The 15,761-nt window shown below is 37.5% G+C and overlaps 1 long non-coding RNA gene across 2 annotated transcripts in view; it reads right to left on the reverse strand.

Annotated features, from left to right (window-relative positions):
* Positions 1-302: 302 nt before the first annotated feature.
* The window catches only part of LOC125696786 (uncharacterized), a 55,147-nt gene continuing 39,688 nt past the window's right edge, over positions 303-15,761 (reverse strand). For both annotated transcript variants that reach the window (XR_007378531.1, XR_007378532.1), the window contains one exon: positions 303-2,653. This is a non-coding gene — a long non-coding RNA (uncharacterized LOC125696786). The remainder of the gene's footprint in view (positions 2,654-15,761) is intronic.

Raw genomic sequence — 15,761 nt, forward strand, 5'->3', positions numbered from 1 at the left:
TTTTTTTAATTATCTGCTGCAACTGCAGGCCTCAAACATCACTTTCAAGTTCTATATCAGAGAGCAGATATTTTCACTATTACAGTTCAATACTGTGTAAAAATAATTGAATGAGAGAAAGAATGTATGGTAATTTGTTTTCTTTTATGAGTATTCTGGGTATTGTTTTAAAAGATAAGATGTGAGCAAAATACAGAAAAAAATGCATAAGGTCTTGCTGAAATATTTTTTAGAAGTCAGCTTTAGAAGATAAAGGTATGTGCTGGAAGAGAAAACATGCAGAAACATCCACAATAGTCCAGTATATTCTGAGATAACGCAAGGATTTGGTTACAAGCGTGGCAACTAATAATATTACTTGACATTTGAGACTAGATGCAGTCTTACTGATCTGATTAAACACTATTTTTATCTACCCTTTTATCTACCATACTTCAGTACAAATAGAACAGAATGCAAATAGAAGTATTTTTACTGAAGTAGTTGTAATGCTTTCAGAAGAAAACAATCATTACACCTAAATGTGAAACAAGAGGAAACAAAGCAAAAATGTTAAAATATCTGCTAGATCTTAGACAACAAAAATGCAAATGCTAAAATACGCAGTCCGTCTCATCTATATCCTCACAATTAACAATAGTTATGAAGTATCACTCCTTAATTAGAACACTTTCTGAGATTTGTTGGTAACAGCACTTAGTAAGCACTTTGTCACCCACATATTTCTGTTAAGACAGCACCTGTAGTTACTCATAACGGAAATCTGGCAGCTATGGGGAATTAACAGCCCGGGAAAATCTCACAAATATTTTTTCGAATTCCACTGTGGATTTTAGTTTGCACACGACCCAGTCAGACCTGTGCTGCTGCTGCAGCGGGGCAGGACAATCATTATACTTAGGCCATCGTTCTTAGGTAGCCTTGCCCCACACCTTGCAGAGTTGAAGTGTTTGGAAGCACTTGGCTCTTTGCACACCAGTGCCAAGCAGTCCCATCTCCGCTGCTGACCGGGGAGAATGATGAGTGCCCAAGTGTTTTTTTCTCACCATTCTTTCTATTGATCAGTAACACCCACCAAACTTCTTCCTCTAAGCTGAGTGTTCAGTGCTACCTGACAACAGTAATTAGAACAAATGATAGGGAGGAAAGGAACTGTGCTCCACTGCAGCAGCTAACCAGCACAGGCATGGTGTGCACGTGTCGGCACCAAGGCAATGATGGGTGGTGCCACTCTACAGACCATATGTGAAAAAACACCAAAGGATGCCTGCATTTTAGCCTCTCAAAATAACACAGTGTTTCTTTGTCATAGTTTATCACACGAAGCTTGCATTAACACTTCCTACTCACAGTGACCTCATCCTGCCAGAACACACCAACCCTCAGTCCTCACTGTAATGCTTTCTCATTAGCTGCTCAGCTCCAGCCACACTGGTTGCAGCAACCCAGCACTGCCTCGGGCACCACTGGAATTAATTACTAGGATAAATACCATTGTTACAGATTGTCATCTTGAATTTATCAGTTGCCACTTAGCGTAACTCATCTGACCTAATGCCTCCTCCATGTCACCTGGGCTTTGGCACCAGCTCCGGCACTGATAGAGGGCACTGATTGTCCCTCCTGGCCCAGAGCTGCTCCAGGCCTGCCTCAAATCCTACCCGGAGGCACAGCCAGCTAACAATGCCCATGCCCCAGTAAATTGCCAGACTGCCCACACAGCACCCACACCTGAACCCAAGGAGGATGTGAAGCTGGGTCCAACCCACCAGACGATCGTGGTTTAAGATGATAATCTCTCATTGCACTGGACAGAACTACGCTAACCATTTGTTTTGCTCATGTTCCATTATTTTTAAAAATGAAACTGGCTGTTCATGTGTGGATGAATAAATGGCTCCAGGGGACCTTCCAGAGTTAGGCCTGTGGCATCTTCTTATAAATCGTGGAGAAATTGCTCATTAAATTATTCTCAAAACAGAATACACATCAGTGAGATACTACACATATGAACTACCTCTGCTTCCTTCTCCCCCGTATATTTTCCATTTATCTTAGGACAAAGGATCTTCCCAGGGTTTCTTTTTTAAATTCTGTAATGAGCGCATTCTTTTGCTTAAGATGAAAAAAAGTTCATGCAGTGTAAAATACAAGTTCTTCACTAATCCTCAAGTCTAAGTTTTATCTGTGAAGAGCTCATAATTGCAATTGACTCATTTGACATTTTTCTGACACAAACAGAATAGCCAGGATGCTCACACACTTGCAATTTCTATTGAAGTGCTTAACTCCTTAAAAGATGCAATTTTACTGTTGTTGAAAACAGGAACGACATTGTGTAATAAGCCAAAAATACCATACAGATAAGAAGATAAATATAACAAACCTGCCTTTTAGTAGCCTTTTAACAATGACAATTCTGAACACGTTTCTTAGACAAAAAGATTTCCTCTTGCAACCATACTGTATACTCAGGACAGTAAACTTAGAGAGATGTATAATGTGATATAAACATTAATAGTTTCAAAATTGTGTTTTAGAAAGACTATTTATAGAGAAAATACAAAATGCCTCCCAAAAGTACACTTAGACGTAAGCCACCATAATCTTCTTGCTCATGCAGCAGGAAATCTAATACACCAGCTCAATAAACCTGTAGGAAACAAAGGTTTTATGTAGCATTAAGAGTCACAATATTAAAATACCACATATTACATTCAACTACTCTTGCAACACTCATTTTAAGAGCCAAGAAAATTAACTGCCAGATTGAGAGTAATAATATCATAACATGCAGAAGGAGACTGGAGAAGTACAAAAATATGTGGAGCCCTCATGGTATCTTTGTTGCTTGGGTCAGCTCCAGACACCGGATGGTATTGATGTTTTGGGTCATCAACAGAAAATACTGCCCCAAAAGAGCAGTTTTCTCCAGAATATACTGTAAAATGCAAATTCACATCAGCTGGCTCAATGAGATTATTGCAAAATGTATACTTTGCTTTTCACTATTAAGAACTGTAAAGTAATCATTATCATTGACATGCCAGTCAAAATCCAAGTTTGAGTATAAATGAGTGAGAAAATACAGATGTACGTTTGTGAAAAAAACATTAAAATGAAGAACAGAACTGACTTTGGGATAGAATTACCTAGGCAACTGATAAAAAAATATTTTTAGTTCATTCACTACATCTTAAAAAATGCATGTTTTATGAAGATTCCTTAAAAAAAATGTTTATTGTCTGTACTACTTGTATCATCTTACCTGGTAACTACCCCCCCAGGTCATCACCAGAGATCAAGCTTTATAAATTTCAGCTCCGGGAGTCTGAACTCTGGGACTAAAGATAAGAATGAAATCTAGAAATACCAAAGCATCCCATTCTCAAAACACAAAACCTTTTCTTCTAGACAGCATTGAAGGTTATAATTATTTTTTTTAATATCATCCAAAAAAAATGACAGGGCTTTTGCATCTCTTTTCAAGTTCATAACTGGATAGTTGAGAAGGGTAAGACTGTGAAAAGTCGGGCAAAAAGAGAAGAAAGGAGTACTTTCCAGCCAGTCACATTTTCCAGAAGTTTGTTGGATGAACAGAGCTTTCGAATGTTTTGGTGAAACAGATAAACAGATTAAGTGCAAGTTGAGTGATCAAGGTGCATAATGAGTACATATTTAACACATAATTCACGCTCATGTATACGCCTATATAGTTTTCTAACCCCAACTTCATCCATGAAACTGGATGAAAAATATTTTTTTTAACCCAGAAGACGACAAATCCCCTTAGAGCATAAAATAAACACTATTTTGTTTTAAATATAGTATATCCAATTATATCACAATTTAAATTGTCAAGTCAACAGAATTTTTGAGATGGCCTTTAACATTGAATACAGGCTACAAAAACATGAAGATGAAAGTAGTTTTTGTTTGTTTGTTTGTTATCATATACTTGAAAGAAAAAAAAAGATTGTTATCATAAATTTGTGGGACTCAAGTGTATATTTCATGCTATTATTTCATTTTCAAAAACACATAACCTTCAACTGGAGGGAAAACTAGCTGGCATATAAAAAAATCCTTGCAAAAGGAAAATATACTAAAAAGCAAATTGTGTGTATTTGTTATTGAGAGCCTGAGTTTATGCAAGCAATTGTCATGCAAGTAGAGTTGTAAGTAATAATGTGGCCTTTAATGACGGAATGATGGACCTGCCAAACACTAGCTCCTGCCATACACCGCTTGTATTTCCCTGAGCAAAGATGCCCATCTGGGAGTTATTAACATATCCTCGTCAATTCAGAACCTACTTTAACATAATCCATATTTGTTGGAGAAAGTCCAACATCAGCTAGAGAACAGTGCTCACGTGATCCAATGACACATTTCAAGCAGCACATATAAAGCATGCTTGGGCAGCTAAGCAATTCAGAAATGCAAATAACAAAAGTGTTTCTCTTTCTAGATAAAAAGGACAAATCCCTTTTGGCATAACACCTTATATACTTCTAATACTGAATGAAAACAACAGAGAGGAAAAGGACAGCTATTTTTCTGGAGGTGCGTTCTGATTTATTCCAAATGTATTGATGCACCCAGTCTTACGTTGAAGCTGCTGTGTTTCTGAGACCCAGGGAATTCTCCATTTCATGGGTGCCATGGGGAGAGAACTTTTTTAAATCAGCAGCATTATATACTTCCTTGTACAATACATAGAGGACTGAGCACTATTTCCTCAAAGGGCTCTAAACTTAACATCAGAGGACATTTCCATTAGAAATTAGCTTTGCCCCACAACCACTCTTAAAAGATCAAGTTTCCCCAGAATTATCTTTTTTATTTTTCATTGTAGATTTGAGTAAGTCACTGTAGGTTGGATATCACATTTTTAAATGCAGACTTCATCAAGAGTCACACTCATATCGGGATAGATACTTTCTTAGTTTCACTTATAAAAAGAACTGGTTGAAAATAAATTTAATTTGAGTTCATATAGTATTACCATTATTGCTCCAAGAGCCATCAATCACAGAATCATAGAATATCCTGAGTTGGAAGGGACCCATAAGGATCGAGTCCAACTCCTGGCTCCACACAGTACCACTCAAAAATCAGATCATGTGACTGAATACAACACAGGACAAATTTTGTTAAACCTATAATGAATGTGATCAGTAAACAGGCTACACTAATACAACCTTCAGAAAACTTACATGAATGAGTCACTGAGTAATTGTCAGTTTGGAGGTCAGCATAAGATAATACATTTGTGAAGACAAAACTTGTCTCTTAAGTGAAGCATTACTCATGAATCTTAGTACTTATTTTCAACAGTTATAGCAGTCAAATTAAGAACCGTGGAAAGACTCATGCTCAAGGAGAAGGAAAACACATGATGATATTGTTTGTTGTTGGAGGGTTTTTTTTTTTTTTGCCTGGGAAAATTATATTACATAGGAGATAGAATATATGGGGAAAAAACTAACTAGGTACTTCTATAAAATGAGTAAGTGCAGTTAACAGTTCTCTTGAACTATTTGTATCACAAGCTTGCACATACATTCCTCTCACACAACTGTTACTTAAAAAGCATTCTCCTATGAAATGAACCAACGTGGCTCATCAGTTCTTACATTCCAGGAGGGAAAAAACACACACACAAAAAACTATTGAGATTCCACCAATCTCTCCTGGCTTTTAGCTAGCATTTGTCTAGGTGTGGAAGGAATGCTGTCTGCATGAGTTCTCCCCTGTTTGCAGAACAACCTGCAAATCACCTGCAAATCCACAAATGAGTCTGAAGGAAAAACTGCCCTACATCCTCCATTCCATCACATAAATGGAGAAATATTTCTCCAAGTACTTAGGAATACAATTGTAACCTAATTTCTTTGATGAATTTGTTGTGTTAGCCTGTAGATGTTGCTTGAAAATCCAGATAATCATCATGATCAAATTAACTAAGAGTCATGGTAAAGTTCTCATGGACTTCATCACTGGAGAAGAAGCCTCTGCTTTCTCCATCAGGCAATGAAACACAATCACTTATCACGCAGTCAAATTGCCACCATAGCTTATGAAGGTAAAAGCACCTGCTTGTCCTGATTTAGGAGTTAAACTTCTGTAGATAAAAAAAAAAAAAAGAGAAAATCATACAAACATATCAAACAAATAATCGGGAAGGCAGGTTCTCTTGTCATGTTTTATTGTATTAACCTCAGCACAAGCATCAACCTCAGATACCCTCTGAATTCAGCATAAGTGCAATGAAAAAGACCATAAGAATCCCATACTATTTTTAAACAGAAAATCATGAGAAAGCACAAATTTTTATGTGCTTCTATTTTTTCTTTTTTTAATTTGGAATCATAACAGGAAATAAGCCACTCTATCCTGTGAATAAAGACATGTGACAATTAAAGCATTCATTTCATTTGTGCAGATTAGTCATTACAGAAAAATGAAAGGCTATAGTAGAACAGGACCAATGATTTGAAACAATGTAGAACATATTTTCTTGAACTTTCAAGTACAATATAAATCCAAATGATTTTAAATATGGTACTGAATCCTGGGTCAGAAATGTGAGCTTGCCCAATACAATAAAACCAGTAGTTGTAGAGTCTCAAACTTGAAGCATGTGCTGAATCTTCTGAGCAGGAAAAATAGCAAACACAACACACCTAAAAATTACTTTGAACATGTTCAATTCTGAACTGAGAGCTTTCTGAAATTTGGACTTAAATTTCCCAGGCTATTCTGGTACTTCAGGATCCTCACTAACTACGTTATCAGCAAAAAATCCCTGAAACTTCAAAGCAGATGAAGTACTGAGAGAGCGCCAGCACTCACAGAGGGTTTGGCACAGCACTTTGATGTACAGGATTCCAGGATGTTGACAGTTGAAGACCAAGGTGCTTTTTAACCTTCACCTTGATGGAACATGATATTTACTGACTTCAGTTTCTGACTGGATGAAAACCCAGAAACCTCTTTTCCTCCCTTCTCATCCGGGCTTACTTGATTTTGTGATTTCTGATGTTCAAACTAATATTGTTTATGACCTCTGAAGACCTTCAGGGAGATGCTGTTTTCCCACCACCCAGCCGCCGTGGATGGATTCCAACATGTGTCTGTGAGCTACAAAAGGTAGTGTAAACAACATCTCCCCATTAAACTTCAGTTTAACATTAGGACCACTGTCCAAAGATCATACTTAAAGATAGCTGAAGTGTTACTATATTCCTTTGCGTGGCTCAGTCATGACCCTAATTAATGTGTCTAGGTTAGACATGCAGTTTTTTAAGTAATGGGTGGTTTTGTTTGGACAATTAGGCAGAGTTGACAAGGAAATTTTCCATCAAACTGGGCCATAAAAAGTACATTATTCAGTATTATGAGTAAAACACTATTTATTACCTGAACTTTACAATACACCATTATCAATCATTACCTGTCATTAAGGTATGTTAACTTAAGTTCAAAGAGACAAAGCCTCTGTTAAACAAACAGCGGTGGCTTTTAGGCTTGCTTATTTAAATCAAAACAAGCATAGCTCATTAATTAGCTAGAATTTCCTTTCAACTAAATATGCAAATCAACAAATCACTGCAATCTCATAGCATTTCTTATTCATTTACACAGGTCACAGCTCTGCATTTTCTGAGAGAAAAGTAGCTAAATTCATCCACAGAAATACAAAGAAAATGCCGTCAGACTGTTTGGATGCAAGTTCAAAATCACTCATGTCAACTCTTACCTAAAATATTATTTATCCATCTAAGAAAAAATGATTCACAGAAAGGATGTGAAAAGACAGGGATTTTGGAGGTCCTGCATTAAAGGATCAATTTCTTTAAATATATTAAATAAAAACCCTGCTAATGCAGCAGTTTAGTTCAAAGGCCAAGTTTCTTAGTAAACTACTGATATCACAGTAATGCCCAGCTGATGGAGTCACAGAACAGGAGGCCTTTATCCTAAGCACCACAAACACTTTCTCAAATGCACATCAGTCTTCGAACTCTGAAATTTCACTGAGCAACCATCCCACAAATCGGGTAACAGCCCCTAGAAGTACAACCCTGTTGCAGCGCTGAAAAATATTCTGTTTCAAGCAATGCTACAATAAAATAGTTACAGTATTTCTTTTACTTGCAAAAGATGTAGTCTGTTGGGGAAGTTTTTAACTCCAAACAGAATGTTTTAGTTGTGTGTGTATGTTTTGCTTTTCTCATCTACACCATGCATTGGACAGAACCTTCCGGCTTGCCTGGGTTGCAGTGATCAAAGAGAAATTATCTTGACAATGCATGTAAACTTCTCTCAACATTTTTTATTAAAAACAAAAAAAAAAAAAAAGGAAGAGAGCAAGAGAAACAAAACTAGCAGTTTGGACAAGTATGATCTCTGCTACTTAATGGACTTGCTGCAGACTGAGATTTTATTCTGAAAAAGAACGAAAATAGAAATCAAGCCAGTGAAAGTTGATCCAAATGAGCATCCACACAGCACTAAAGGTTTGGGGCAGAGTGGCAAATATTTTGAGCATTTTTCTTGCAAATGCATCCCCAAGAAATATTAGTTTAGAGTCACCGAAGAGATTTCATTCTAATCCTACTCAAGGCTCTTTCATCTTTAGTTCTGGGGTAAAAATAACAAAAAATATAACTCCTTTTGGAATGGATATAACTCCTTTCTCCTAAACGAATGTTTCAAATGCTGGACCGTCTAGAAATAAAATGCTTCCTTTGCACCTGAATGGTGCCATTTCTATGAGGTACATCCTTACACTGGTGACATCAATACACAAAGAAAGCAGACTAAACAAACAATCCTCAGAAAGAGAAAGCAACTCTTGTACATCTGCTTTTCTGCTGTTCCTAAGAAAAGGTATCGTATTAACATCAGTTGACTATTTAGAATTTTTTTTTTTTTTTTTTTTTTTTTGAAATTAAAAGGCTGCATGAGGGTATTTGACTAATTGGTGCTTAAAGTAACATGAAACTGACAAAATCAGAAAGAACACTGCATACTGCCAGAGATTTATATATAAAAATGTTTAAGAAAACCTGCCGCAGAGCCTTTGTATACTAAAAAGGCAAGAGGTAGTCTCTATTCTCCAATAATTATCTGCTGTATTTTGAAATAAAAAATGTACATATCCACCGACTACTAAATTAAAGCTAGCTGGTAAAGTGCTACACAATATCTGTATGGCATCATATACTCAGCAGCGCACAACTATGGACAGAAATGAGATAAAGTACTATGTAAAACCAAATCTGTGGAAAGAACTTACTTCAGCAGAACACGACTATGCAAGAAATATCTAAAATCTACTTTTCCAGAAGAATGAGGTTAAACATTCTTTTGTGAGGCATGTTTGGGGCTCTTTAGAAACCTCAGCAGTTAGGACCTCTGTATTATATCATCTGATAGACAGATTAGACAGTGACAGCGTGTATTGCAGCCTACCTCATTCCAAAGATTTAGAGGTGTATAATAAATATGCAGTACACAAAATACGGTGAAGTCATTCTGATTTATTAGAAATACATGATAACTATCTTCATGTTTTCTCTAACACAACATAAGTGACAGCTCTCTGTCGTGTTCTTCTATGCTGAGCAAGGTAATTTTTTCTTCCAAGGTCACCAAGGCTGCCATAGGCATTTTTTCCTAACTAAAATGCTAAGTTCTTAACACTTGAGTTTGCTATTTTGTCAAACCACTCTGAAAGCAGTTACACTGCACAATCAAGACCTCCCCATTTCCTCCAAATATGCCCATTGAACAAAAGAAGTTGAAGATCTGTCTGGTCAGCCAAAGGGAAACTAAAACAGCTGTAAAAGCTTTCAACTCCAAAAATGAGTATTCATGGAAGTGCTGTAGGCCTTTAAACAACTAGCTGTTCAGTTTAAATAAATAGTGCTCTGATTATGATTTTCAGAGGCATTAGATAAATAAATGCCTGCTGTTTCTTTGTCTTCCCCATGAGGTGGTATTCTACTTAGTCTATTCTAGACTAAGAAATCCACACTCTGATGGGAATTCCGTTTTGGTTTCTTGGAAATAAATCCAAGATAAAACTCAGTGAGCAGTGTTCCTCTGTTGTTGAGAGAACAGATTTACTTCAAGGATAACATAACTGAATAACCAGTACTTACAGACTATTACAATAGAGGTATCTGTTCAGCTGGAATGACAGTTTTAATGAACTGCTTTTCTTCTCAGTAACTTCTTTGATAGCCAATTACTACATGTCCCCCTGCAGATTTCATCATTCTCACAGGAGAACAGTTTCAGGGCTGCACTCCCACAGACAAAAAGCGTGCATATACAACAGCATACACAAAGGACTAACAAGTTCATCACTAAGTGTATTTTCTCCCATGCGCTTCCTTTTTTATAACCATATACAGACCAAAAGAACCCAAAAGGACTGTACTGCAAGCACCCAGACAATGCTAAGGCAGTCTAAGAAGTGGAAGCCTTTACTCTGTAGGGCCTTCCTGCCACGCCAAGGTAAAGCCATACGCTAGATTTGGTTGGGATAGTCAGTGCTCTCCTGAGACTCCCACTGAGGATTACATCCTTGAATGCTTCAAAGCACTCACTTCCAAGTTTTGCTTCCACAGACCCTGGCATTCCTTCCTCGTACTCAGTAACTCAGCACAACTACAATATCACTGTACACTAGTCACAAACAGAGTTAATTGTGTCACTCAACCCTGGTTGGTGGCTATTGAGCTCTTTTCTGAAAGATTCCAGACAGAAACTCCATTCCATACAAGTCTCCTCAAGACACTGCTGTGTTTACTAAGTTACTTTGACAAATGCTTCTCCCTACACGTATAGCCTCTACACTGTTAGTTTCAACTTTTAATTCATTATTTGTCCTCCTCTTCTGCATGTTCAGTCATGTTATTTTTGTGTGTGCCAATACGAAATCCAAGCTTAGAACCAGAAGCATAAGAAAAGCTTAGGTAAGTAATGATTATTTTTTTTTTTAAGAATACTTTTGGAAGAAAAAGTTATTTTTAGAATTGTTATTCATAAAATAACTGCAACCAAGAAGTCTAGATTTTTTTTTCCTCATACTTTTATATGAGAAAGCATTAAAAAAAAATACCTATGAATTCATATGATTTTCAACAAATGAACATTTCTTTGTGGGTAAGCAGGCAAGTAGACTGTGCATCCCAGTAACAAGAATCCTGGACTATTGCCAAAGAAAAGGAACCAGGTCAGAAATTAAGTTTCACTAGACAAAAAGAGGAGGAGTAGATAAGCAGAAAATGGAATGGAGCCCATATTTTTTGAAACATAAATAATTCTGTGGCCAACCTGAAGCCTCTATGATACAAAGAACACTGGTGGCAAGGCTGAGCACTTCAGAGGTCAGTAAGAAAAAAAAGTAGTAGAAAAAACTCATAAGAGAAAATATTTGTGTACATCATTCTTCTCTGTTTAAGTCTAGTTTTATTTTTTGTCAGCGTATGCCATTCAAGCACTTATAACACCTTATAATTCATATTTTATATATATAATACAAATATAATATATTATATATACTATACTATAATATAATATGATATAAATATTATATACACACACACATGTATAAAACAGAACCTATGAACATCAGGATAACCATTATGTAATGGGAGCTGCTCCTGTTTGCACAGAAGCCACTGATAAGTCTTTCCCATTTCATCCTTTAGAAATGCTTTCACTGAAAACATTCAAAATTAGTACACTTAAGCTTTTTTTTTTTTTGTAGTTTTGTCTCTTTGTTCAACCTGGTCTATTGCATTGCATACACGCATATAATTTTACCTTTTACAGTTCATTTTTAATTGCATATCATTGCTAACTTTCTTGCAAAGAGACAGGGCTCTGCCTTTCGTACTAATTATCCAAATCACCAGTCCCCATTTACACGTGTGGCCTTGCCTACAGCTTTTAACTACAGGTTGCATCTCTAAGTCACAGGGGGTTGGGGGAGTCTCTGTTGTAGTGACAAACCAATAAAGGTCACGTGACATTGCTTTTATGCCATTTGAAAGCATTTTTTTGAGGACTGTGATAATCAAATGCAAATAATAATTTGGTAGAGGAGTGAGAGACGAGGATTCTGGAAGGCTGTCCCGTGCTGCGAGTTAATGCACAGCTGTCCCACTGAGCTGCAGCCACATCACCACGGCCCCAGCTGACCTCACTTGGGCAATCTCCAAACACCTTAAAACCCACAACAGTGTGATCACCACCTTCACTCTCCCTTCAGAGCAGCTCTAGATCTGTCACCACCACATGGGCAACGCTTTGTCCCATTAACACTGACACAAGCTTGCTCTTTGCTTTCCTTTTCCTTTTTTCACCTGACTCCGACTCTAATTTTCATGTTGATTATTAAGAGCACATTTACTAAATAAAGTGGGAAGATCCAAAACTGAGAAAAAGTTGATGGCTTTCTGATTTCAAGCAACCACTTATTCCTCTTTGAGAAGTATTGGGAGTTGCAGGAACTCTAAAGTTTGTAGGAATTTTGTGCCTGCTCTCTCACCTGTGGCAGGTCAGCCACGATACTGAAACTATCTAAATCCCAATCTATTTTGCAATGAAAATACTGTATGAAACAAGCAGAACCTGGCCTCAGGGAAGGCTGGTCAAGAGCCAAACAAAACCCAAGTTATTACCCCATTAATCCTTATTACAGATATTACCAAGGAGAAAACTACTCCCTTAAATTTGCATTTGTGTTATCCCTTGCCCTTGGATCAATTCAGTCTTGTCTTTCAGCAACTGGTGCACTCATCAACTAGAAAGTTACATATCTGACCTAATCCTCTCTTACCATGATTAGAAAATCATGTTATGTGTTGTTGTTGGTTTTCTCTTAAATCTTCGTCTTTGCCATTCATTAACATTCAAGCGCTGAAAAGCCAATAACTTATTACCAAAAGGAAATGTAAATAACTTTCTCTGAGGAAGGACGGCGTACAGTAGGCTGGAACCTCCTTCAAGTTAATTGCAACACAGTTCACTAATGAAACTTTCCATCTATTAAATCTTAACAGGCATAACCATAAAAATGGCGCCAAGCTTTCTCTCCCGCCCAGGAATGTCCCAGACAGAATCTGCAGAGACTTTCACACGTACTGTCTTTGCAGGGATTTATAATTATCCCTAAGTAGCAATTGCAACATTTCACACTGGTTATGGAGTTTTTGAATTAATTTACATACTGGAGCTGGCCACAGTAAACACTGTTAGAAGAGCATGAGGTTCTTAGCAACAACTTCAGAATGGGTCTCACCCAAGGTGCTCCAAAGCCAGTAGGAGTCACCTTCCTTTGATTGAGGAACGATTGAGACCAAGGTGGCCAAGGACATTGCCAGCACTTCAGAATTGCAAGCACTTTAGGCTTGCAGCTCTAAGAGGAAAAGTGTTCCTTCACTCTTCTGTTCAGTGAGAATACATTACAGGTTGGATGCTCTTTCAATAAGAAAGTACCAGTATTTTTGAAGGCCTTGGACTGAACATAAATACATGGGTGAAATAACCACAGGAGTGCCTACAACAATCAGTTATTTTCACAAATGTTTTGACCAAATTGGAATGCCCTGGAAAGCATAAACTCATTTATGATCTGATCTCAACAAGTTGAAGCTGGAAACAAAGTTTTTACGTCACTACAACCAGGACTCACTTCTTCAAACAGAATTGTTAGTTAAAATGTATTTTAGCACTTTTTCTGTGTTTAACATCACTGTTTCTCCTTGACCTGAAAATTACAGTATATTATTTCTGACTGACCATACCATTCAGGCTCTGAACAATATTTCAGACTTGTGAATAGGACACAAGAGATATATCTTAACAATTATGTATCTTAAAATGTCATTTGCTTCACTACAGCTGTAAAGATGCTCAGTGAAAAATGAAGCATCCTTTTCTTCCTTTAATTTGTATTCCTAGTGGATTTTTATTGTGTTACATGAGGAAAGGAGGAAATATCATAGAATCATAGAATCACTAAGGTTGGAAAAGACCTAAAAGATCACCCAGTCCAACCGTTCACCTATTCCCAATAGCTCCTACTAAACCATGTCCCTCAACGCAACATCCAGTCTTTCCTTGAACACCCCCAGGGTCGGTGATTCCACCACCTCCCTGGGCAGTCCATTCCAGTGCCTGACCACCCTTTCTGAAAAGTAATACTTCCTCATGCCCAGCCTGAATCTCCCCTGGCGTAGCTTGAAACCATTTCCCCTGGTCCTATCACTAATGACACGAGAGAAGAGGCCGACCCCCAGCTCACTACAACCTCCCTTCAGGAAGTTATAGAGAGCAATGAGGTCTCCCCTGAGCCTCCTCTTCTCCAGGCTGAACATTCCCAGCTCCTTCAGCCTCTCCTCATATGGCCTGTGTTCCAGACCCCTCACCAGCTTCGTTGCCCTTCTTTGAACACAAATATGATATTGTATTAGATATAGTAAAGTTAATTGCACACATCAAACCATAAACATAATTCCTAAATAAAAACTACAAATATATTTTTATTATTCATGTTCTATAATTGGCATGTGGTACTGTACAGCATACTAACAAGGCTGGCTGAATGAATATAGCCTGACGCGCAGAAAAATAATATTTAGAAGTTTAAGGTATAAGTATTTAATACTTTCCCAGAGTTTATCCAAACTTTATGGATGTTCTTAAAAGACAACACATTTCTCAATGCATTTTAGTGGTACCATACCTTAACGTGACAAAAAGCTCAGTGATAATAGCAGGGTGGCAAAGTCTTCGGCTACAGCAAATGAGAACAAGCCCGAATACAGCAGCCATAGGCACAGAAACAAACAAAAAGGTCTGGTTACCTTCAAAAGGCCTCTGGCAGACAAGGATTTCCAGCAAGACACCCTTGCTTCCACTGCCAATCATTAAATACAGTCTGGAAAGGGGTTGATCCTGGCTCCATTCCTTCTGGTCACTCACATGCATTGCATACACCTGAGCTCCCCTGGGTTGGACCTGCCTTCCCACCAGGTGCTCAATCACTGGTTCAGGCCATGACTTATCATTTCCACTACAGGTGGGCTCTAAAACTTAGCAATAGGAATGCCAAAGTACCTAAAAACAAAGAATTCTTATATCCCCAGGAAAAAAAAAGAAAAAAAGAACATTTTCTAAATTTACGTATAAGGAATTTTTTAAAAAAAACTTGTGAACTATTTAATTTCCTACTTAAAACTTGAAGGCATAACTAACTTCAATCTTTCATTTGACAACAAATAACTTGAATTCAAAACAGCTACTTATATACATTGTATTAATAAAATGACTGATGTCCACCAAAATGTTACAGTATTTCTGGAGTAATTTCATGGCTGGCAAGAGTCGTATCTACAATGCTGACCTGTTTCTGGAAAGTAGGTGATTGCAGAAAGCAAGGTCCCTGCACAGTTGCGTCAGCAGAGTAGAAAAAAATCCTGTGCTGCTCCATTTTTTGATGTTTTTAAGTAACAAATCCTAACTCTGGAAAAGATTAAATGGCTTCTATATTTTTACCAAGACAGAGGGAAGGAGTCAGTGCGCGCAGATCTCATACTCCTGAGAATTTCCCTTGGAGCCTTTTGCTAAACAAGCCTTGGCAACACATCAGTTCAGGGGCAAATAGTGAGATGACCTATTAGGAGTCCACTAATGAGTTCTGGATCTAGAAAACAGTTTCTAGGAAACATGAG

The sequence above is a fragment of the Lagopus muta genome, chromosome 8, assembly GCF_023343835.1.
Source record: "Lagopus muta isolate bLagMut1 chromosome 8, bLagMut1 primary, whole genome shotgun sequence".
NCBI classification, from domain to species: Eukaryota; Metazoa; Chordata; class Aves; order Galliformes; family Phasianidae; genus Lagopus; species Lagopus muta.